The 24,014-nt window shown below is 43.0% G+C and overlaps 1 protein-coding gene across 4 annotated transcripts in view; it reads left to right on the top strand.

Annotated features, from left to right (window-relative positions):
* The first annotated feature begins 665 nt into the window (after positions 1-665).
* HYCC1 (hyccin PI4KA lipid kinase complex subunit 1) overlaps positions 666-24,014 on the top strand; it is a 162,778-nt gene continuing 139,429 nt past the window's right edge. For 2 of the 4 annotated variants that reach the window (XM_073630090.1, XM_073630089.1), the window contains exon 1: positions 668-1,028. The gene's annotated coding sequence lies outside the window, so the exon portion shown is untranslated. Of the gene's footprint in view, positions 1,029-24,014 lie in introns of all 4 variants that reach the window. The other 2 variants (XM_073630088.1, XM_073630084.1) reach the window with 2 other exon arrangements.

Below are 24,014 nucleotides of genomic sequence, written 5' to 3'. Positions count from 1 at the left end.
GCTTCTCCTGCTGGAAGAACACAATGGTTTCGCAGGAGGGAATCCCCTGTCAACACTGTGTTGATGGGGGATCTAGATATTTTCTTTCCTGCAACCTGTGGCTGCAGGAAAAAAAATTGTTCCGTCTATAGCTGGCTTAAGTGTTAACTCCTTATACTTGGTGTACAGACCCCCCTCCATCACTCCTTATACTTGGTGTACAGACCCCCCTCCATCACTCCTTATATTTGGTGTACAGAACCCCCTCCATCACTCCTTATATTTGGTGTACAGAACCCCCTCCATCACTCCTTATATTTGGTGTACAGAACCCCCTCCATCACTCCTTATACTTGGTGTACAGACCCCCCATTACTCCTTATACTTGGTGTACAGACCTCCCTCCATCACTGCTTATACTTGGTGTATAGACCCCCTCCATCACTCCTTATACTTGGTGTACAGACCTCCCCTCATCACTCCTTATACTTGGTGTACAGACCTCCCTCCATCACTACTTATACTTGGTGTACAGACCTCCCTCCATCACTCCTTATACTTGGTGTACAGACCTCCCTCCATCACTCCTTATACTTGGTGTACAGACCTCCCTCCATCACTCCTTATACTTGGTGTACAGACCTCCCTCCATCACTGTCCGTCACCACAAAGCTGGCAGTCCGCGCTTCTCTCCAGACTGGGGGCGTGTCCTGACGTCACCGGATTGGTAAACCCTCCGCTCTGCACTCCTGGTTAGGAGAAGAGGGCTCGGAGTCACGTGATTCGGGTGAGTGACAGCTCGGAGACAGGAGGGTGTACGGAGCGGATCCTCAGCCAGCTCTCTGTGTGCGGCAGACAGTCCGGGGTGGTCTCCGCTCATCGGTCTTCTCCTCCTCCCCCGGACCGTCAGGCTTCCTCTTGCCGGGACTTTGTGGGCGGACAGTGAGGAGGGAGGGACACTTCCTATTCCAATGCTCGCAAAGTTTCTTCTACAAATCGGAACCGGCCCGGACGGCGAGGGAGCTCCGCCACTCTTCTCCGAGCGCTGTGTGAGTACTTGTGTGCCCGATCCTCCTGTACACTGATCACACCCGGCATGACACCCTTCTATAGAGGGTGACACCCTGTGCTGCCTGCCTGTCCGGGGTGATGTGGGGACACGGTGTCTTTCCGCTCCTTTGTAGTATTATTTGGGGATGTAGTGCAATGTACATCCTCCATATGGGGGATGGGTGGGGGAGACACAGGCAGACCACTGATCATCACTATGGGGGGCTCATCACCCCCAATATGACCAATGCTGCCCCAGCTACACACCGACATCTGCCTTGTCTTCTTTTGTTTCAATCTAGAAGGCAGGATGGGTGTATTGTGGGTTGCAGTGCATGGATGGCAATCGCATGTCATTTTGTAACATTTCAAAGTAAAAAAATAAGTAAATCAGGATAATAGTGCCAGACATTGTAACAATGTATCCCACCACCCTACACAATGCATGCCAGTACACCGGATTACACACATCACAGCAACCGGTGTACATGAGCCATTAAAGTCTATGAACACTAACAATGTATTTCTTCTATTGTTCAGGCTGGGCTCACACCTGTGCGATTTTTAGCTTGGAATGTTCAAAACCCATCTCACATAGTGTCCTATGGGTCTCATTCACATCCATGACAATTCTTATAGCAAGGTTTTTGGAAGAGGCACAGGGACTGTTTTAATGCTGGAAAATGTGTTTTTGGGTCTATAGATCTTAAAGAAAAACATAGAAAAAACACCTGGTACCAAAGGTACGGTGAAGAACCCCTTAGGGATGTAAAAATCAATAGTATAAATTTTATTACACAAAATCAATACTATACATGTACAAACAATACATACAATGTACATGTATATTATTCATTTTGTGTAATAAAATTTATACTTTTATACTATTGGCTTGATCTGTCTATTAATGACCCTAAGGGGTTCTTCACCGTACCTTTGGTACCAGGTGTTTTTTCTATGTTTGCTATAATCAGGTCAGACAGACCAAGCATTTTCACATACAGTCACACTCCTCCCCCAATTTTTAGATCTTAAAGTGTGTGTGTGGTGTGTGTTTTTTTTTTTTTTTTATCTATTTATTTGTTTTGATTTTTAAATATCAAAAAATGTCCTACAAAACATAACACCTCACCATGAAAAGAACCAATGCAAATCTAGCCTAAACAGTGTTTTATTATACCTGTTCAAATAAAATGTAGCTCTTTTAGATTGTAAGCTCTCTAATGAGCAGGATTCCTCCTGTATTGTAATTAGTAACGACCCGTTCATTAGGGGCACCCAGGCGCCACCCCCTCTCTCCATGTCACCCCCTATTTACAATAGATAGATTCATGCATAGCATGAATCTATCCACGGCTGCCGTGGCCACCCCCTATTCATGCATCCAGCCCCTTTCAGGACACCGGGTTCATTAATTAGAGCTGCCGGGTGTTTTGTTTTTTTTTTGTTTTTTTTGCACCTGATTAGAGCCAGAGGCTCTAATAGGCTTCAAAATAGGGTGGGCTCGGGTCGCAGAGAATGCGCTCTAATCCCACCCAGGTGTGTTACAACAGCAAATGAATATTCACTGTTGAAATACTGATCCTCAATCCGGCCAATTGGAAGCGGGTGTAAAGGAGGGAGACCTGTTTTCTGATTGGCCAAACAGAGAAGACTACCGATTGGCCGACGAGGAGGAGGCAGGAAACGGAAGCCGCCGCTGCCGTGGATTTGATGACCTTTGGAGAGCAGGAGTATGGGAGTCCACCACCGCCGAGCAGGGGGAGCCGCCAGTGATGGGGTAAGTACTACCAACTGGGGGGGGGGGTGGCATACTGTTTGAACCCCTCCAACTCTCCACACACCCCCCCCCCCCCCCCGCAAGGAAATATTTTTTTCCACTGATTGTAACTGTACTGTTTGCCTCAATGTTGTAAAGCGCTGCAGAAACTCAGCACTATGTAAATCCTGAATAGTAATATTAATAATAGCTGTTCATTCAGCCAGACATCCTGTGCTCTCTGTGTCTGTTATGAGCTTACAGAAGGGTGTCAGTTAGCATTGTTTTGTTATCTCCATGGACTACAAAACCCTTCCTCCCTTTTTTTAGAGAATTGAGGGACATGTATGTTGTCCTAACAGACTCCTCCTCCTAGGGCAGTGATGGCGAACCTTGGCACCCCAGATGTTTTGGAACTACATTACCCATGATGCTCTGCAGTGTAGTTGAGCATCATGGGGAAATGTAATTCCAAAACATCTGGGGTGCCAAGATTCGCCATCACAGAAATGAATGCAGCCGTTACATCTATGGACATGTAAGCTGCAATACTATCACTTTTCGTTCTTGGGTTTAGATACACTTTGATGAGCCCTGGTTCAGACTGATACTATGCGTTTTCCGTACCGCATTGCAATCGCGCAGCAGATATCCGATCTGATGCAGATGTCAATGTTAGATTAACGACACCCCAAAACAGATTGCAAAACGCAGTGCAATTGCCAGAATGGCATTGTATGGGTGTGAACACCCATGCTATGTGGTCCAGGTGCGGGGGGAAAAAAAATGATCCTGCACCATTGTGATGCTATTTGAGCTATAAATTGCACCGCACAGGAATCGCATGCAATGTTCCAAACACACTAATGTGAACCCAGGCTAAAGTAGATTTAAATATTTACAGAATTATGTTTACTTTGCTAAATTGCTATGTATCATAAACCTTTTTTTTTTTTTTTATTTATTTTTTTTTTTTTTATAAAATATTTTCACTTCGAGGTACACACTGATGTGGTGTGGGAAACGCAGCGATTCCTGTGCAGCATATTTCCTGCACTGTGTTCATGCAATCTGCTGTGAGTGTCAATTAAAAATTAATGATCCCTATAATAAAAAGAATTTTTCAAAAAATTAACGATCCCTTGTCAGTGCGTTTTTTGCCTGAACCGGATCACATGGGTGTAAACATTCATGCGATCCGGTTCTAGCATGAAGAAAAAAAAAGATGCCCACACTTATATGATGCAGTTTGATTTGAGCCCTCCAAAATGAATGGGCTCAAATTGCACCCCACAGAATTGCATGTGATTTGCAGAGGAATGTGGTGCGATTCCTGTGCAAATCGCATGCAGTGTGAACCAGGGCTAGGCTAAGGCCTCATTAACATGTAATAATGTGTGTGTATATATGGATCTGTCCACCCATGTGAAGAGCAGTCTTCAGGGTACACAGGTGTTCTATACAGTTGGGCGGCTGCACGGATCTCCAAGCATATCCCTGTCCGTACATCCCATAGGGTCCATTGCATGGATCAGAACACTGAGGCTTCATTTACCTTTTGGGGGTAGAAGGAGGTAAATATAGGCGGTTAAGCTGCCCCCCCCTGCCTGGCATTATACACATGCCTTGGCCGTGTAGCTCCTGTAAACAAGCCTTTAATCTGTTAAAGATGAGTTTGGAGAAGACATTACACTTTGCTACAATGTAAAGTAGTGAGTGTACAGCTTGTATAAGAGCCAGTTCACACAGGGGCAGCACGACTGCCATAGGCAACCTGCACACGACTTCAGCGGCGGCTTGCAAAATGACTTCTGTATAAAGTCAATGCAAGTCGCCCCAAAGTAGTACAGGAACCTTTTTCTAAGTCGGAGCGCCTTGAATCGTTCCTATTAGAACGGTTCCATAGTACAGAATGGAACGAGACTTGTCAGGCGGCTAAGTCGCCTGACAAGTTTCCCCTGTGTGAACCGAGTCTTACAGTGTAAATTTGCTGCCCCTCAAAATAACTCAACACACAGCCATTAATGTCTAAACCGCTGGCAACAAAAGTGAGTACACCCCTAAGTGAAAATGTCCGAACTGGGCCCAAAGTCTCAATATTTTGTGTGGTTGCCATTATTTTCCAGCACTGCCTTAACCCTCTTGGGCATGGAGTTCACCAGAGCTTCACAGGTTGCCACTGGAGTCCTCTTCCACTCCTCCATGACAACATCATGGAGCTGGTGGATGTTAGAGACCTTGCGCTCCTCCACCTTCCGTTTGAGGATGCCCCGCAGATGTTCAATAGGGTTTAGGTCTGGAGACATGCTTGACCAGTCCATCACCTTTACCCTCAGCTTCTTTAGCAAGGCAGTGGTCGTCTTGGAGGTGTGTTTGGGGTCATTATCATGTTGGAATACTGCCCTGCAGCCCAGTCTCTGAAGGGAGGGGATCATGATCTGCTTCAGTATGTCACAGTACATGTTGCCATTCATGGTTCCCCCAATGAACTGTAGCTCCCCAGTGCCAGCAGCACTCATGCAGCCCCAGACCATGACACTCCCACCACCATGCTTGACTGTAGGCAAGATACACTTGTCTTTTTACTCCTCACCAGGCCTGTACTGGCCATTGGGACTACAGGGAGTTTCCCGGTGGGCCGATGGCTCAGTGGGCTGGTTTCAGTGACAGCCTGTCAAAGTAATGGCTTTCTTGGTTCACCCTCAACTTCACACAGTGATGTGAGAAAGATGAGAAAAATACAGAGGAGAATAAGTGAAATAGTAAAAGAGGTTAGTGAGGACTCCTTATGTTATGCTACTTATGTTTTTTTGCACAATTGCGTATAGTTTATATACTGTTTTTGTGCTTGTTTGCACAAATAAAGTGGGCCGGTCTGGATGAAGTCCAGGGCCAAATTTTTATCCCAGTCCAGCCCTGCTCCTCACCTTGTTGCCGCCACATACGCTTGACACCTTGTTAACTAAATAAGTTTATCTTGGTCTCATCAGACCATGGGACATGGTTCCAGTAATCCATGTCCTTAGTCTGCTTGTCTTCAGCAAACTTTTTGCGGGATTTCTTGTGCATCATCTTTAGAAGAGGCTTCCTTCTGGGACCACAGCCATGCAGACCAATTTGATGCAGTGTGCTGCGTATGGTCTTGGCACTGACAGGCTGACCCCCCCCCCCCCCAACCCCACACCACCCCTTCAACCTCTGCAGCAATGCTGACAGCATGCAAACGTCACACGACATTAATGGCTGTGTGTTGAGTTATTTTGAGGGGGCAGCAAATGTACACTGTTATACAAGCTGTACACTCACCACTTTACATTGTAGCAAAGTGTCATTTCTTCAGTGTTGTCACATGAAAAAGTATAATAAAATATTTACAAAAATGTGGGGGGTGCACTCGCTTTTGTGAGATTGTGTGTGTGTGTGTGTGTGTGTGTGTGTGTAGATATAGATACATACATACATACATACATACATACTATATCTCTCTATCTCATGCTGACAGCATCTTAGAGAGGCGGCAGCTCTGGACCTGTAGCAGGTTACAGGAAATGTGTCACGGCCAGAAACAAGGTTTTTATTACACCTTATCCCTGCACCTCTAGATTAAAGCAGTTCAAAGGTTCCAGTTCAGGGACTGGGTAATTTGGATCCCTGTGTGGCCATCCCTGATTGAGAGAAGCCGATCGTTTTGAATGACTTCAGTCAAAGGGACAAGCTGGAAAACCTTTGTCGATTAGCTGCTGCAGCCAATGATCAGAGTGTTCTGACAATGGAGAGTCCCGCTGTCCTAATACAATGTCCCAGTGAGAGGGTTTCCTTCACCCGCCTTGTTTGTGTGCCCGCTGGCTGAATGGAAAGAAATAATCCCGTAACCAGTTTAAATGGGCATGTGCCCCTTGCGGTGCGGGGGTAGGACCTGGAAGTAAGGTTTACATTTTTTTTTTTTTTAACCTGAGTCCTAGAGTTCAGCTTTAGTCCCGGTTCACACTGATGAATTTTATGCTGATTGGATCCAATCTGAAAAAAAACATTGGGGGTTATTTACTAAAGGCAAATCCACTTTGCATTTGGAAGTGCAGCCGCTGTAGATCTGAGGGGGACATGCAAGGAAAATAAACAGCATTTTTGCTTGCACATGATTGGATGATAGAAATCAGCAGAGCTTCCCCTCATTTCAGTGACTGCACTTCTAAGTGCACAGTGGATTTGCCTTTAGTAAAAAAAAAAAACCCAATGTCTGCTATGAAAGCCGTTCAAATCTATGCAGTGCGATTTAAGATCCAGTTTAAAAAAAAAAAAAACTAAAAAAGGTCCTGTGTGAGTTTAGTGCGGGTTCACCTTGAATTTTATCTCCAACCATGCCAAATCCTTTTAGAAATTGTATTAATGCACATTAGAATCACACCTGTCAACAGAAATCGCACTGTGATATTGTTTCAGATTCACAGTTCACACCACAAAAATGTCCTCCAGATCTGTTCCGGATGCATTTCTAATTCTTTTTGTGTGTGTGTGTGTGTGTGTGTGTGTGTGTGTGTGTGTGTGTGTGTGTGTGTGTGTGTGTGTGTGTGTGTGTTTTTTTTTTTTTTTTTTCAGGCATTGGTGCAAAAACGGAATTAGCCAGCTTGGCACTCCCATGTTTGAACCAAAGGCGAGATGTTTTTATTGTCATGACTTAACATTGAGATTCCTTTTATGTTGGTGATTGGCGTATTTATAATTCTACAAACAATCCGTGAATAACTCCTTTGTTGTCTTACTGTTTTTGTTCCACAAAGCAGTTAGTAAACCAATCAATCACACATATGAATATAGAACAAAAATACCAACGTTATTAAAAATCCATTACATGTATGTCAAGTCGTCCTCCCCTCCTTCCACCCCTTTTTATCCTAAGGAAATAGTTAATGAAGACGGGAATGCGATCAATAGCTAAATATCTGCTCCAGCTGTACCAAGCAGTGATTACAAAGTACAATTTTGCTGGCTGAATGGAAGCCAAGACTTGGTGGAAAAGGAGGAGGGATGCGTTCCAGATAGGCAGCCAGCTTTGGACCGAAATACATTTCTCAGCACAGTCCCAGGGTCAGCAGGAGGCCGCACTCTGCGCACAGAGCAGCGCCGTCCTATTAGCGACTTGTTAATTACATCAAGTCATTTCATAGAGTTGAAGACTCTCCTGGGAGTGTTGTGTGTCTTGTTGAACGAGAGGAGAACATTCTCTGGCAGACAAGAGGTACAGCAGCAGCTGATCACCTCTGTGTTCCTCTGTGTAGTCCATTGTGGTTGTTCCTGGAAGCAGATCCTGTTTTCACGGATGATTATTCACATATGAGCAATAGGAAAGGAACTGGTTGAGCAGAAAAGATGCCGTGGATCTGTCTTGTTACACCCACACAGATGCGAAAAAGATGCAAACTGTATTGTTTCAATAAACGCAGGTCAGGGGGTTAAGCCCAGATGGAAATTTGGCTGGTTCAGCAGGAACTGGATGAATTTCGATCCATCTTTTGGAAGGCTGCTTGTACAGAAGTTTATCGATTTCAGTACAACCAGCCTGTCAGGTTTTTTATCGTATGATCACTGCCGGTGGCTATAGCTGCTGCCAATGATCATTGTATTCTGACAGCACTGTCAGAATACAATAGTGCAGTAGGAGGGATTCCACCATCAACACTACCTGTTTTGATGGGGAAAATCAAGCAATTTCTCTTTTGAAGGAAAGAAAATTGCATTAGCTATGGCCAGCCTTAAAGTGGATGTAAAGGCAGAAGGTTTTATATCTTAATTTTATATTCTATGCATTAAGACAAAAGGTCTTCTGTGTGCAGCAGCTCCCCTAATACTTGCCTAAGCCCCCTCTAGATCCAGCGATGTTGCACGAGACACTCGGCTGGCTGTGACTCCCCTCCTCATTGGCTGAGACAGCATGGCGCCATTGGCTCCCGCTGCTGTCAATCAAAGTCATTCAGCTAATGAGGACAGAAAGGGGGCTGGGCCGTGGCTCCATGTCTGAATGGATACACACAGCAGTGGCTTGGCTCGGGTGCCCCCATAGCAAGCTGCTTGCTGTGGGAGCACTTAACAGGAGGGAGGAGCCAGGAGTGCCAAAGAAGAGGATCTGGGCTACTCTGTGCAAAACCCCTGCACTTTTTTATTTAAAAAAATAACAAAAAAAGAGTCTTTACAATCACTTTAAGCCTCGTACACACAATGAAAATATCAGACAAATCGTTTTATTTTTCCCATTCTAGTCTCATATGGAAAACTATGATGTTACAAAAATTCTCATATGACAGAATACAACTTCGGAAGTGATGTAATGTGATGCAGTGGCGGCTGGTGGAAATGTTTTTTTTTTTTTTTGGGGGTGGCAAACAGTATGCCCCCCCCTCCATTGGTGGCACCCCAACACCAGCGACTTCCCCCTGGGCGGCAGCCTCCTGTTCTGCTGCTCTGCTTGGCGGTGACGGCTTCCCCCTGCTCAGCGGCCTCCTGTTCTTCTGCTTTCCACGGCGGCGGTTTCCGTTTCCTCCCTCCTCCTCAGAGGCCAATCCTAAAGTCTTCTTCTCTTTTTGGCAAATTGGAAAACTTGTATCGCACCCGCTTCTGATTGGCTGGATTAAGGATCAGTGTTATTTATTCGCTCTCGTAACACACCTAGGTGGTCTCCAGGTTGCATGCTCTGCGACCCGAGCCCACCCTACTTTGAAGCCTATTAAAGCCTCTGGCTCTAATCGGGTGCTTAAAAAAAATCCCCTGTTGCTGTAATTCACGCTCCCGGTGACCCAAAAGGGGCCGGACACATGAATAGGGTGGCGAGAGAGGGGGCGGCGCCCCTAATGGACAGGCCGCCACTGTCATGATGTATTCTTTAGTTTCTGAGCATGCGTGGTCTTGGTCTCGGAAGAATACTGTACTGATTAAACTAGAATGGTTAGTTCTGTTATTGTATGATAAATTTTCATTTTTATCCCTTTTGGATAATTTTGCATGAACTGTCGTGATTGGCTCTCCAAATTTAAATTATTGCACAGTCACTATGAAAGTGTTTTTTTTCATCTGTTTTTCTGATCGTTGTGTACTAGGCAGACCATAGATGATTCAATTTTCTTTCGTTTGATACACCCCATCAACACGTGGGGTTGGTTTTACTAAAACCGGAGAGTGTAAAATCTGGGGCAGATCTGCAAAGAAACCAATCAGCTTCCAGTTTCTTTTGTCAAAGAACTTTCACTCTGAGCTGCGTCAGCGGTAAAGCGCTGCTATTTTTAGCGTTGTTTTAGCAGTGCTTTTCGGCCGCTAGCGGGGCGCTTTTAACCCCCCACTAGTGGCCAAAAAAGGGTTAAAAGCACCCGCAACGTTCCGATGCCCATTGGTTTCAATGGGCAAGGGCGCTTTAGGAGGGTTGTACACACCGCTCCTACAGCACCTCAAAAGCTGCTTGCAGGACTTTTCTGGGCGTCCTGCCAGCGCACCGCTCCAGTGTGTAAGCCCTTGGGCAGAATCACATGCCGAAGTTCTGACAGGCCTGTTGTACTGAAGTCGTTTGATGGACCAGCTTCAGTACATTCGGCCTGCCCATACTTGCATCAAATCTTGGTCGATCCCTGCCAAATCAGTCAAAATTCAATTCATCTATGGCCGGCTTAAAAAGAAGCAACTAAATGACAGCGATTGCCTTTGATAATAGATTAAAATTGCTATATATAAGTTAATTGTCTGATTTTCGTGTACCTTTTTTGTAAACCAGCAATTCAGAATTGGTCCACATCTCCTAAACAAGAACCCGCTTGGTACAATAAAAATGTTTATATTTTCTGTTGTGTGTTTGTTTTTTGTTTTTTTTTGTTTTTTTTGTTTTTTTAGCATCCTTTGCCATCATCTCTGTACTTTTCTTTTACAGATGTGTAAAAGTCTCAAGGCTTGTGATTTAAGAGGCCTATATAAAAAATAAATAAATAAATTAGCACAGCTATTCGTCCAGCGAATCTTTATGTACATTCGTTCTGTGCGACGTAACCAGCTGTCATAAGATTGGGACAAAATGGAATGTTCTTGTCACTGAGTGTCTTATCAGGCAGCTGGGAGGTGATACCGTATATTGCTTTCTCACTGCCTGCTTTTAGCCCTGCATTGCACGTGGTTGCAGGCATTGGCGGTGCGGCCCCATTCAATTGAATAGGCTGCATTCATTGGTGGTACTGCCAATCTCAACAGGGAATAATTTTTGCAGTGGCGGTATGTGTACAAACCCCTCTGGCTGCCATGTTGGCTTAGGAACAGTAAAACAGTTTAGGCATGCATGTCCGGATCAGAGAAGACCTGCATTCAAGGCGTTTGTCCTGGAATGCATGGGGCCCTAAATTCAGTATAGCATTCAACCTGCTATATCCTGTTCCCTTCCGAGCGCACTAAAAGTGGGAGGGATGCACAACAGCTAGATGGGCCCCATATGCAAGGGGGGGGGGGCCTTGTGCATATCACTGGGGGGCGCTGTACAAAAAAAAACACTGTTTTTGTAATCTTGGTTACTGTCAGAACTCAAGGATTGAAGCTGGCCATACACCATATAATTTTCTTATTCAATTTTCTTTAGATTTACCTTCAACTATGTAGTGAAAGTCGGCCTGTCTGATTGCATACAAATTGAAAGTATTTAAGTTTGACCTCATATTATATGGCTTTGGTAAATCTAAAGGAAAGTTGTACAAGAAAATTGTATACTGTATGGCCAGTCTGTGTATATGTGTGTATATGTATATGTGTGTATGTATGTATATATATATATATATATATATATATATATATATATATATATATATATATATATATGTATGTATATATGTATATGTATATATATATGTATGTATATATATATATATGTATATGTATATATATATGTATGTATATATATATATATATAATCATCACAAGCAGCACACCGATAATCTCATAATGGTCTCCGTCGTGATTCATTTGGGTAAACAGTCCTTAGTCTAGTTTTGTTCTCAAGTTCTCGGAGAAGCCAAGAATACCAATATAGAGCGAACGCTCATACGGTAAGAATTCTGGCACTTTGGCAATCGCTACACGTGTTTGAGATTTTAATAAATATTTGACATCAGTGTTCGTCTCCAAGGAGATCTTGCCTCTAGGCGTAAAGGAAACTGTATAAATGGCCCAAATATGATTAAATATCCTAATCTTTCCGTCTCCCATGTAGTGCTTCAGTGAATGATTTGGGTAGGATGAGTGTTCTGGTGGGGTTGTTGCTGTTCTCTTGCTTATCGCTATGCTTTTTTTATAATGTTGATTTATAACATATTGTTTATTGCTATACTTCTTTATGATATTGGCTTTATTTATTTTAGTTGATTTTAATAGTGTTTTAAATCTACAATGGAGTGTGCAATGTTTACTATGCTTTACTGATGTATTTTATCAGCTTTGGATACATTTATGTTGACAGTGTTTTTTTTTTTTTTTTTTTTTTTTTTTCTTGATTCTGCCAAGGTTGAGTCTTATAAAAAGCTGTTTAATGTTAAAACCAATAACTGCTGTTTATTCCTTCTTTTTATCATTGTGTGCTGGAATAGCTGAATGTTTTGTTGAATGTAGCATTCATTTTTCTTGCTTTTATCATGATAAACAAAAGATGCTTCATTATCTTTATATGCATAACCATCCTTTGGTTTAAACAAAACAGTCAACTGCTCCCCTTGCCTTTTGGGGTGAAATCAAATGGTTTGGTTTGCTAAACCAATTTTATTTTAAAATGACAGCTGTTGCCTTGCCTGTATTTTGCTTAAAGTGGAACTTCACTCTCTGTCAACATTGACTATTTGTAATCCTTATGCTGCTAGCATTAGTAAATAGATAGGAAGGTATATTGTATTTACGTGTTTTTTAAACCTTCTTCCCTCCCCTTTTTTTTTTTTATTTTTTTTTTTTTTCAGTTATTTCCTGGTTTCCATCCTTAGGCAAATGATGACATACATCCCAGGAGTCTTCAGAAGGGGTTTTCTCAGTTAAGCACACCTCCTTGCCTGCGTGTCTATGCTAAGGGCAGATGAATTCCAGGAAGTAAATGCTACATGAATCATCTTCCCTTACTTTAACCACTTCAATACCAAGGACGTCATATGACGTCCTTGGCTTTGAGCAGGTATATCTGAATGATGCCTGTAGTTACAGATATCATTCAGATATTGCCGGTTTCAGCCGGTGAATCTCTACACCATAGGAATGATCATAGCGGCCGTTCCGCCGCTTGATTGTTCCTATGGGAGGCGAGAGGGGACTCCACACCCCCCCCCCCCCTCCCGCCGCCCTCCGGTGCCTGCTCCGACTCGCGTTACGATCGGTGAGGCAGAGAGTGGATCCGCCGGCGCCGGATGTAGATCATAGAGATTTCCGGCGGACCAGATGGTCCCCGGAGTCTCTATGATTGTCGGAGGCCGGGCGCGATGTTATGACGTCACGCCCGGCCTCTCCATTCAAAAAAACGGCGCCGCTTCGGCTTGGAAGCGGCGATCGTTTTATTTATTTTTTTTTTATTTCAGGCTTCCCAGCCTAGTGGTGAGATATGGGGTCTTATTGACCCCATATCTCACTATTAAGAGGAGCTGTCATGTCATATTGCTATTACAAGGGATGTTTACATTCCTTGTAATAGGAATAAAAGTGATCAATTTTTTTTTTTTTTTTCAAAAAAGTGTCAAAATAAAAAAAAAATGTTTTAAAGCGCCGCTGTCCCCGTGTGCTCACACGCAGAAGCGAACGCATACGTAAGTCCCGCCCACATATGAAAACGGTGTTCAAACCATACATGTGAGGTATCGCCGCGAATGTTGGAGCGAGAGCAATAATTTTGGCCCTAGACCTCCTCTGTAACTCAAAACATGTAACCAGTAAAAAAATTTCAAGCGTCGCCTATGGGGATTTTTAAATACCGAACATTGGCGCCATTCCACGAGCGTGTGCAATATTGAAGCGTGACATGTTGGGTATCTATTTACTCGGCGTAACATCATCTTTCACAAAATGCAAAAACATTGGGCTAACTTTACTGTTTTGTTTTTTTTTTTTAAAACACAAAACAGTTTTTTTTCCCCAAAAAAACGCGTTCGAAAAATTCCTGCGCAAATATTGTGTGAGATAAAAAGTTGCAACAACCGCCATTGTATTCTCTAGGGTCTTTGCTAAAAAAACTTATATAATGTTTGGGGGTTCTATGTAATTTTCTAGTAAAAAAAATGATGATTTTTACATGTAGGAGCAAAGTGTCAGAATTGGCCCGGTATTGAAGCGGTTAAGATAGCCACAGCCAGAAATGCTAGGGGGCGTTTTTTTTATGTGATTTGCTGGAGTGATTTCTCCAGAAAAATAAAGCATGGAGACCTGGATGGAAGGGGAGTTTGCTTTGAATATTAAAGTGGTTGTAAAGGCACAAGGTTGTTTTTACCTTCATGCAGGACCAATGCTACATCCAGTTAGGCAAATATTTATTTTATAAAAAAATAAATTAAAAAAAAAAAAAAAAAAAAAGCAGATTGGCTGCCATACACAGCTGCATCAGATTTTGCACACTCCAGTTTTAGTACATCAACCCCACTGTATGTGTGTTTGTTAGTCTGTGGATTTTCAGCCTCTGATGGTAGTCCTAAACTGCAGCTGGCTGCAAAAGTGTTTTCCAAGCCAGTTCTGTGTGACCACGAATTGATCATGTTTTACATATTTCATTAAGGGCTCATAGATGGACAGCTGTGATCATCCGTCACACTTTTAAGTGCCTGAAAGCCTGTAAAACATGCCCTAGTTATGGTTCACTGGGTTACAGTAACAATTCACAATAGGTGTCAATGAAGTCAAAATTACCTATGCTAAGGGCAAGATTATGACCCTGCTACTGCAATGTACTAATCTTGGGACCCAGGTAACCAGACTACCTACATATTGCAGCCTTATCTATTGTCTTAAAGTCTTACTAAACCCACAATAGTAAAATCAGTCTGTACATGCTTGTTATATTCACTGTGAGACTTAAGGAGTTAATCCTCTGCATTGTGTAAAAAATCTATCTTCTCTGATCCTCTTTTTTTTTTTTTTTTTTTTTTTTTTTTTTTTTTTGTGTCCCCAATCCATCTGCTGATGGTACAGAGCCTTGGAGGCACTCTGCACATGCTCAGTTTGGTGTGTATTGCTAGAATGTATTTTTTGGAAGGGTGCATGTAATCAGCACAGGGCCAATGAGCACTGTCCAGACAGAGGGTCAGGGGTCATGCAGTCTCATATGACAGTCAGAGGAGAATGAAAACTCCTCCTAGAAGCTTTAACCAGTGCACGGCCAGACACTGATAGAAGTCACAAAACTGTTCTATACTGCTGATGAGAAAAGGTATTTAGCAGTTTATATTTACTTAAAATAATATGATTTCCATGTTCTGTGTACTGTGGGAGACCAGATATAGTGAATGCAGGCTCCTGGGTTTAGTAACCCTTTAAGAAGTCTGTTCCTGGCTTCTTAAAGGGGTTTTCTGGAACATTGGAATCTCCTATCTGTAATCGCTCACTTTCAGCAGCCTCTTTGTGGCTAGCAGAACCTCTGTCTCGCTGGTTGGCAACTGAATATAAAAATTACAATTTCTCCTTATTGTGCTTTATGGTTGTGCAGCCGTTGTTCTGCCGAGAAAGTTCCCCTCAGCGGATAAGGATCCCCCTGTACTGCGCAGCGCTTATGCAGTACGAGCCGCCGGAAATAGCCGAAGCTGAATAGCGGTAGGTCAGCTGTACACAGCGCCTGTAACAGGCCCCTCGCGGGCTCGCTTCGTTCGCCATGCTTCGGGCACGGCCTCGCTTCGCTCGGTACTTTTTTATTCTACCTCTATGTCCACTTGGATGGTGGGGCTTGAACCTGGACTCAGGGCACAGGCGCCGTGTACAGCTAACTCAAGGTTTTCAGCTTCGGCTATTTTCGGCGGCTCCGTAGTGGTTCGTACTGCGCAAGCACTGCGCCTGCGCAGTACAAGGGGGTCCTTATCCGCTGGGGGAACTTTCTCGGCAAGACACCATATCAGATTTTAGCAGCAGTTGAAATCTGGAAATTCTCACAATTGATAAAGGTCAACTTGTGTGAGGAGGAGACCCCTGTATATTGCCATTACCAAAATTGTGCCCGACTATTATGATTACCTACAATACCTAATCGCTCACCGGGAAAAATTATGAAGATCAGAACTTCTGACTTTCCTGGCTACACAAGCACGTTCTAATATGTGACTCAGAAATCTGAGACATCCAGGCAGCCAGTAATGTCAAAAACGACAACATAAGTGTCCACCCCTATATTGCCCTCCTGTTCCTACTCTATTAAAGAAAAAAGTCACCCACCCAACAAATCTACTGTACGTTTACCAGCTAAAAAACCGAAAAACATGGGGGTTATTTACAAAAACTGGAGAGTGCAAAATCTGGTGCAGATCTTCATAGATACCAATCAGCTTCCAGATTTTATTGTCCGCTTAATTGAACAAGCTGAAGTTAGAAGCTGATTGGCTACCATGCACAGCTGTACCAGATTCTGTGGGCCCCAACGTTGGCAATTTATGGGGACACAATGAGGTAGATTTACTAAGTGACTACATTAGTCCCATCTATTAAGGCCCGTACACACGCTCAGAAAATCGGATGAAAAATAATGCTTTCGTAAGATAATCTGATCGTTGCTACACAGCCTTAGTCAGAAATGATCTAACGGGACAAACGTGAAAACTTTTCTCATACGATCAGGGCTTTTTTTTCTCAGAAAATAGGTGCAGGAACTCAACAGTAGATTAACAGTAGATTAACCCCCCCCCCCGAACACACACACACACACACACGCACACAATTTCGCCAACAGTGGAAAGGTCTTATACCGGAAGTGCATTACTTGCAGAGTTCAGGGGGTTCTATGTACATAGTGCTGAGTTCAGGGGTGCACTACACACAGAGTGCAGAGTTCCACCTTCTTCCACAGCTGCTTACCTCTGCATCCCCCATCCACATCTCACTTTCTCCCCTCTTTAGCTCTGACCTCTGTATGCAACTCCCCTTCCACTGCCCTCATCTTCTCCCTCCCTCCTTTAAAGCTCCACCATCTTCCACATGTCTTACGCTGAAGCACCCAGCAAGCTCTAGTACCTCCCCACACACTCTAGGTGGTTCTCCCTCCTCACTTGCAGGGAGATCATCCAGTGGATCTGCACTGCACCCCGGGACCAGCATCCCCCTTCTTCCCATCCTGCACTCAGTGGGAGTCGCCCAGGAGATCATATCTGTGGAAGCCATTGGGAGACAAGCTGCCACTTGTGAACACAGAAGTCTGACTTCTGTGTTTACAAGTGATAGTGATGATCAGGGAGCAGAGGGCCTGAGCCAGAGGTGGTGGAACTAAGTTCTACCAAGTTCCAGCTGAAAAAAAGCCCTGCATACGATACCAGATTGTACAGTTTTTTTCTCTGTTTTTTTTTTTTTTTTTTTGTCCGAAAAATACAAAACATTACATCACTTCCGAGTTTTTATTCTGTTGTACAAGAATTTTCGTACTTTAGCAACCTTCTTTTTGGATATGGAGACTAGCATGCAAAAAAAAAAGAACGGACGATCGTTCGATAATCTCATGTGTACCAGGCTTAACACATAATGCAACCAAAGTAAACCAGTATAATAAATCCTTCATCAATGATATCTGATATGAGTCAAAGCAACAAACACACACACACACACACACACACACACACACACACACACACACACACACACACTGGGGTTGATTTACTAAAACTGGAGAGTGCAAAATCTGGTGCAGCTGTGCATGGCAGTCAATCGGCTTCTAAAGTCAGCTTGTTCAGTTAAAGTGTTGCTAAACCCAGGACCCTGCATTCACTATATCTGGTCTCCAACAGTACACAGAAGTGCAATTGTTTTAGTAATTATCAACTGCTAAATACCTTTTCTCGGCAGCAGTATACAGCAGTCTTGTGACTTCTGTCAGTGCCTGGTTAAAGCTTGTAGGAGGCATTTTCATTCTGCTCTAACTGTCCTATGAGGCTGCAGGACCCCCCTGACCCTCTGTCTGGGCAGTGCTGAATGGCCTTGTGCTGATCACATGCACCCTCAAAGGGAGGGAAAAAAAACTTGCACAACACACACCAAACTGAGCATGTGCAGAGTGCCCCCAAAGGCTCTGTACTATCAGGAGATGGATTGGGGACAGTGGAAGAAGGGGAGGATCAGAGAAAACTGGATCAAACGGCCTTTTTACACAATGCAGAGGATTAACCCCTTACATAGTTGCATAGTTGGTCAGGTTGAAAAAATACACAAGTCCATCTAGTTCAACCATAAAAATAAAAAATATATACCCAATCCTATACCCACAGTTGATCCAGAGGAAGGCAAAAGACCCCAGCAAAACATGATCCAATTTGCTACAGCAGAGGAAAAAATTCCTTCCTCATCCCCGAGAGGCAGTCGGATTTTTCCTGGATCAACTTTACCTATAAATGTCAGTACCCAGTTATATTATGTACATTTAGGAAAGAATCCAGTCCTTTCTTAAAGCAATCTACTAAGCTGGCCACAACCACCTCTGGAGGGAGTCTATTCCACATTTTCACAGCTCTAATGCCCTGTACACACGAGCGGATTTTCCGTTGGAAAAAACTTGGATGGTTTTTCCGACGGAATTCCGCTCAATCTTGCCTTGCATACACACGGTCACACAAGTTCTCTGAACTTTCGACCGTCAAGAACGCAGTGACGTATAACACTACGACTAGCCGAGAAAATGAAGTTCAATGCTTCCGAGCATGCGTCAAATTGTTTCCGAGCATGCGTCGGAATTTTGCGCGTCGGAATTTGTACAGGCGATCGCATTTTCAGATAGGAACTTTTCCTGACCGAAAAATAGAGAACCTGCCCTCAATCTTTTGCTGGCTGGAATTCCGCCAGCAAAAGACCAATGGAGCATACACACGGTCGCATTTTCCGACAAAAAGCTCTCATCGGAGTTTTGCAGGCGGATTTCCGATCGTGTGTACGCAGCATTACTGTGAAGAAACCTTTCTGTATTTGGAGATGAAATCTCTTTTCCTCTAGCCGTAAAGAGTGCCCCCTTGTCCTCTGTGTTGACCGTCCAAGTGAATAACTCAACGGCAAGTTCACTATATGGACCCCTTATATATTTCTACATGTTGATCATATCGCCCTTTTAATCTCCTCTTCTCGAGAGAATAAATTCAGTTCTTCTAATCTTTCCTCATAGCTGAGTTCCTCCCATGCCTCTTATCAGTTTGGTTACCCTTCTCTCCACTTTTTCCAGTTCCCCCGATATCCTTTTTGAGAACTGGACCCCAAAACTGAACTGCATATTCCAGATGAGGCCATACTAATTTGTACAGAGGCAAAATGATCTTGCGCTTGCTCTCGCTCTCGTCCATCCGTACCTCTCCTAATACCGCAGCTTGGCATTGCATGTTATTATTGAGCTTATGATCTACCAAAACCCCCAGATCCTTCTCCACTATGGATTCCCCCAGTTGTACTACCCCTAGTATGTATGTATGTATGATGCATGCATATTCTTAGCCCCAAAGTGCATAACATTTATATTTTATCAACACTAAAACTCATCTGCCACATAGTTGCCCAATTAGACAGCGCATTGAGGTTGGCTTGTAAATTTGTAGACCTCCTGTAAGGACGTTATTCCACTGCCTCTCTCGTTTTATTTCATTTATTTTTTTTTTTTTTGCTTTCCATAAATTGCTTCTAAACTCAACTGCCTATAAACGACCCTGTGTACATGTACTGATAAGATAACATGGAGAGTTTAGAGGCAGCTGAGAAAAAACACCTAACTGCTCCTGTCCGTTTACCAGCAGCAGTGTACATGAAGCCTAAAACCTGGAAGCTAATTGGTTTCTGTGCAGAGCTGCACTAGATTTTGCAATTTCCAGTTTTAGTAAATCAACCCTATTGACAAGTCCTCAAGCAATGCGTTTGAAGGAATCTCCCCCTTGCTCTCTTAATACTTCCCTTGGAAATCCACTGTGTGATTTCCATTTCCCCAGTAAATGAATCATAGATGCTTCTTAGATTACTATAGGGGCAGAACGTATAGATAGAACTCTGAGCATCCAGTTATGACGCATGTTTAATTTATAGGTTAGGCTGGTGTTGTATACACAATTTGTTATAGATCTTGTCATTTGGTGGCGACTTTGTTTCGGTATGTTCTGTGCATGTAGGTCAGATAACTAATGAGGATTGAGGTTTTAGTGCATATTATGGATTTATATGCTTTATGGCTTCCAGTATTCTAATACTCAGCCTTTTATCAAGTCCTTTACCTCTAACAGATGTTAACATGGTTTTGTCTTATGCAAGGTCAAAATAGTGTGGTGTGTGTTTGTTTATTTGTTTGTGTGTGGTGTGTGGTTTTTTTTTTTTTTTTTTTTTTCCTATAGTATTTCCTCACTGAATGACCATGTAATAATATAGCTTTTCTATATTCCAACCCATCGTTTTAAGAGGTGGTATCAGAAAGCAAAATTACCTACGTTGCTAATGATTCTATAGCCTTTCTCTAGTAGTCTACCCTCCAAGACTTTTTTGTTGGCCATGAAGGTCCTAGTTTAAAATAGTTGTGCTCATAAGTTTCCATACCCTGGCAGAATTTATGATTTCTTGGCCAATCTTCAGAGAATATGAGTGATAAAACAAACTTTTCTTTCACTCATGGTTAGTGTTTTGGCTGAAGCCATTTATTATCGATTAACTGTGTTTACTCTTTTTAAATTATAATGACAACAGAAACGACCCAAATGACCCTGATCAAAAGTTTACATACTCCAGTTCTTAATACCATGTATTGCCCCCTTTAACATCAATGACAGCTTGAAGTCTTTTGTGGTATTTGTGGATGAGGCTCTTTATTTTTTCAGATGGTAAAGCTGCCCATTCCTCTTGGCAAAAAGCCTCCAGTTCCTGTAAACTTTGGGCTTGCCTTGGGCTGGCTTGGATGAACTGCACATTTGAGATCTCCCCAGAGTGGCTCAATGATATTGAGGTCAGGAGACTGAGATGGCCACTACAGAACCTTCACTTTAGTCTGCTGTAGCCACTGACAGGTTGACTTGGCCTTGTGTTTTGTATCGTCATGTTGAAACATCCAAGTACGTCCCATGCGCAGCTTCCTGGCTAATGAATGCAAATGTTCCGCCAGTATTTTTTGATAACATACTGCATTCGTCAACAATTTGCCAACTTGCCAACAATTTTGACCAAATTTCCTGTGCCTTTTGTACCCTTCATCATCAGGTCTTGTCTTAATGGCTTTCTTCTGGCGACTCAACCATGCAGCCCATCTTTCTTCAAGTGTCTCCTTATTGTGCATCTTGAAACAGCCACACCGTTTTCAGAGAGTCCTGTATTTCACCTGAAGTTATTTGTTGGTTTTTCTTTGCACCCTGAACAATTTTCCTGCCAGTTGTGGCTGGAATTTTAGTTGGTCTACCTGGCTGTGGTTTGGTTTCAACAGAACCCCTCATTTTCCACTTCTTGATTAGAGTTTGAACGCTGCTGATTGGCATTCTCAATTCCTTGGATATCTTTTTATATCCTTTCCTGTTTTTATACAGTTCAACTACCACTTCCTGCAGATCCTTTGACAATGCTTTTGCTTTCCCCATGACTCAGAATCCAGAAACGTCAGTGCAGCACTGGATGAAAGATGTAAGGGTTTGTCATGAGTCCAGAAACTCACTGACCTGTTACATACATATATGTATGCATGTGTAATTATTATATTACACACATCACAGGTGAGGATGGTTACCTTTTTTAATAGCCATTCAAACCCCCTTGTGTGCATACTATCAGGCCAAAATCACCAGGCTATGTAAATTTTTGATCAGGGTCATTTGGGTATTTTTCTGTTGCCATTATGATTTAAAAAGAGTGAACACAGTTGATTTGATAAATGGCTTCCGCCAAACACTAACCATGAGTGAAAAATGTTTTTGTGTTTATCATTCATATTCTCAGAAATTATAAATTCTGCCAGGGTATGTAAACTTATGAGCACAACTGTGTGTGTGTGTGTTGGCTCCTGTCTAAATTGGCCCTAGTATGTATGTGAGTTAGGAACCATAGATTGTAAGATCCTTGAGGGCAGGGACTGATGTGAATGTACAATATGTATGTAAAGTGCTGTGTAAATTGATGGCACTATACAAGTACCTATAATAAATACAGACCCCCCCCCCCCCCCCATAGTCCTAAATTGGACATGAGGACACTGAGTCACAGTCCACTGCCCGAGCAAAGGGAAGCACTGTTTGCCAGGAGAGCGGAGGATCATATAAGTAAATGTCTCTTCCTGTTCCCCCTAAACTAAAAAAGCAAATAACACTTGCAATGTCGGGACTTTTTTCAGTTTTCCAGAGTTCAGCTCTAAGTAGTTAACATACTGTATGTTGTTCCATGTATGCTGAAATTCGCCCAGAGATCAGCTTTAAAGGCCTAGTTTCAATTTAGGAGCTGAATGGGTAGAGACATTTTTATATGCTTTTCCGGATTTTTTTAAATTTTATTTCTTTCTCTACTGCAGCTACTTATTAACCCATCTGTAGACTAGTTTCACATGTAGTGATTGTAACACTTGTACACTGTGGGACAGACAATTGGTCAGTCTGAAGTTTTTCTGGATCGCTGTATTTAATTACTTTTGGTCCATTTTTCCCAAAATGTAATAATAATTGCTGCAGCATTTACGCTGGCCAGTGTGAACGAATCTGTTCATTGCTAGATTTAAAAGCAAGCAATCTTTCATCAGTGACATGCAGTTATTGTAAGCACTTCGTTCCTGATGCAACACTGCAAAAAAAAAAAAAAAAGTTTCTGGGTGTAGTTAGTGATATGTGGGGTAAGCCCTGGTTCACATTGATGCTACTTTTGAAATTGTGCTACTTCACTTGAAGTAGCACAATTTCAAAATAGCAGGTCAGTGCGATTTCAGGTGCTACTTGGCTGACATCTCTGCCACTTCATGCACAGGTGGCTATGCAAATTCCAAAAAATAGCGCAGGAACCTTTTTTCAAATCGGCGTGGCACCACAAAGTCAAGGACGCACCGATTTGAATGGTTTCATTGCCGACATTTTGGGGTGCGATAAACCAAACTTCGAAAATATTCGTTTATCCCATTGTTTGCAAATCTATGTACACTACAAACTGTATGATTGAATCGGTTCTGGTAGCGCTATTTTACCAACCTAACTTATTATTCTAAATAGGAAACCTTAATCTTGTTTGCAAACATTAAAGATTCTAACTACCAGCAAGAATGAGTCCTTACATTTTAAAGATCACCTGTCATTTCAGATCCATTATGGCAGCGCCTGTTAGCGGGCATCCACTCACCTGCTGCCACGTCCCTCACCTTGTTGTGTCACTGCCACATCACCAGTCGTCCCATTAAAGTGAATGGGGACTGTCGGTGTGTCAACAGCGGGTCAGAGGAGGAGCTTCTGCGGGACAGAGATGACAGTTGCTCTTTAAAAATTCTGATTCAAATGAAGCCTTTTAACTAGTGATTTTAAGTCAAATCCACCCTGATTGGTGCATGCCTATTGGTGTTACACAGGCACCATCAAATAGGAACCCAATCAGCTACAGCTCAAGGAACCCCTAGCAGTCTTCTGGAGGGAGGGAGGATCTGACTTGAAGAGGAGGAGCAGGTACTGGTCAAAACTAGGTAACGCCCCCCAAGAAAAAATAAAGTGCCAAATATGAAGGAGATAGAGATGGGGGGGGGGAGCGGAACTTCCCTTTTGGTGGATGTGTAAGGATTATGTTTGTAGAGTAAGGATGTTTAGAGCCACTTTAAGGAAAGTACCATCTCCCCTTTCCTAGGTGCTGTTGGTTGGTTTCTGGCCCAATGCCAATACACATGGCAAGCCACACAGAAGGTTGTCCCAACTGCTCCGTAAGTTTTGGTACAAAGAATTTGATCCGAATTTGGAATGCATTTGTGATAACGGCTAAGAAAATGGAATTGTTGTAATAAAATGTATCTGTAAAGTCTAGTACACATGGGCCGAATGTCAGGCGCCATCAGCCAGTTCATTAGAAACCGGGCCGACATTCGGTCCGTGTGTACTGCACTCAGTTTTCATTT

Source organism: Aquarana catesbeiana, linkage group LG05 (genome assembly GCF_042186555.1).
Source record: "Aquarana catesbeiana isolate 2022-GZ linkage group LG05, ASM4218655v1, whole genome shotgun sequence".
In the NCBI taxonomy this organism is placed as follows: domain Eukaryota; kingdom Metazoa; phylum Chordata; class Amphibia; order Anura; family Ranidae; genus Aquarana; species Aquarana catesbeiana.
This window is presented reverse-complemented; position numbering and strand designations above follow the sequence as displayed.